We start from the raw sequence: 1,954 nt of genomic DNA on the forward strand, positions 1-1,954 counted from the left end.
AAAATTAGAGGAAAAAGCGTTTTGAGACAGGACAGCAAATTATTCCTTGTTGTTAGGTGCTGTTCATTCCAAAATCTCTGTAGATGTTCATTGAAATGAAAAATAAACAACCTAAATTTAAAAAAAAGAAAGAAATGGAACACATATATATTGACACATTAGGTATTGGCAAAATGAGATGGATTGGCATGGGACATTTTGAATCAGACGGTCATACTACTATGCTGGAGAAGAAAAGATGAGAAAAAAATGGGGTCACTTTCTTAGTTAAAAAGACCGTTTTTAGATCCATCTTGAAATATAGTGTTGTGAGTGACACATAATGTTTTATGAAATCATGTTCCTTAATGCTGCTCAGGAATGTACCACAATTTCTCAATCCATTTGTTTATTGATGGGCATTTGGGCTGTTTCCATTTTCTTCCTGCTGTGAAAAATAATGTTATGAACATAGGCGTAAATATCTCCCTTCATACCTCAGTTCTGATTTCTTTAGGTTTTATTCCTAACAGTGGAATGGCTAGATCATATAAGATTTCTATGTTCAGTGTTTTTAGGAAATTCCAAAAAGTCTTCCAGAGTGGTTGTACCATTTTATAATCCCACCAGCAGTGCCTGAGAGTTCCAATCTTTACATCTTCTCCAATATTTATTGCTTGCTGTCCTGTTAAACTTTGCTATTACTAGTAGGGTGAGATGGTATTTTGTTTTTATTTGCATCCCTCTGATTTCCAGTGGTTTTGAGCATTTCTTCATGTGTCTGTTGGTCATCTGAATGTCCTCCTTTCTGCAGTGTCTTTTCATGTCTTTTGTCCATTTTGTGATTGGGTTATTAGTCTTTTCCTTATGGATGCCCTAGAGTTTTATATAAACTTTAGTTATGGGACCTTCATCTGAAATATCATTGCCATTTTGTTTCCCAGTCTGTAGACTTTCTTTTCACCATGTTGGGAAAAGATTTTGATGAATACAGGGACTTAATTTTTACAATGTCTCATTCATCAAATTAATTCTCTCCTGGTTTTGCATAATAAAATAAAATTTAATAAAGCAAGTCACATAAGTTTTCTTGGTTTCCTGGGCATATAAAGTTGAATTTACACTAATCTGCACTTTATTAATAAGCATTATGAAAAGTTTGAAATATTGTGTGAATGACACAACTTTGTTTAATGAAGAAAACTTGAACCACTTGAAAATGAAAAACTATAGCCTTCAGCATGGATGAAACCTCAGCATAAAGAAAAGAAACAATCAAGAAATGTGATAGCATATTGCATTGCGTATATATGCTGTAAAAGACCTAAAGTATTAAAAACAAACATGTCACTTCAAAAATTAAGCTTTGCCTGTCCCAAGTCATAGTATTTTTAGTTACCTCAACTTGCAAACAACAGCAACATATGTATAGATGGAGCTCTTGTGGCTTGGTGATAAGGAATCATGCTGCTAATACAAAATGTATATGGTTTAAACTTACCAGTTATACTGCAGGAGCAAGACAGGCAATCTCCTCCCATTCAATGTACTGCCTCTGACAACCCACTGATCAGCTATGGGTCGGTTCTGACTGATGGTAAATTACAACATCGGAGAAAGTTGGACATTTAATAAGTAAAATCAAAATAGACTTAATGTTTTTGAATTGTGGTGCTGGTCAAAATGTTAAACATACTATATATAGCTACGGGGTTCTGGTAGCTTAGTGGCTAGGGATTTGTGCTGCACTGCAAAAGCAGGTGGTTCAAATCCACCAACTGTTCTGAGGGAGAAAGATAGGCAATCTCCTGCATTAATTTTACAGCCTTTTTTCTGTAAAATTTTTTTATGAGGTCCTTGTCTGAGATGTTATTACCAAATGTTTTTCCCCAGTCATTAGGTTTTCTTTACACCTTATTTGATAAAAATTTTAAGCACTTAAGGATTTTTTTTGGAGTTTTTTATTATTATTATT

This window comes from Elephantulus edwardii, unplaced genomic scaffold (assembly GCF_000299155.1).
Source record: "Elephantulus edwardii isolate Elephantulus edwardi_28Jun2011 unplaced genomic scaffold, EleEdw1.0 scaffold00122, whole genome shotgun sequence".
Lineage (NCBI taxonomy): Eukaryota > Metazoa > Chordata > Mammalia > Macroscelidea > Macroscelididae > Elephantulus > Elephantulus edwardii.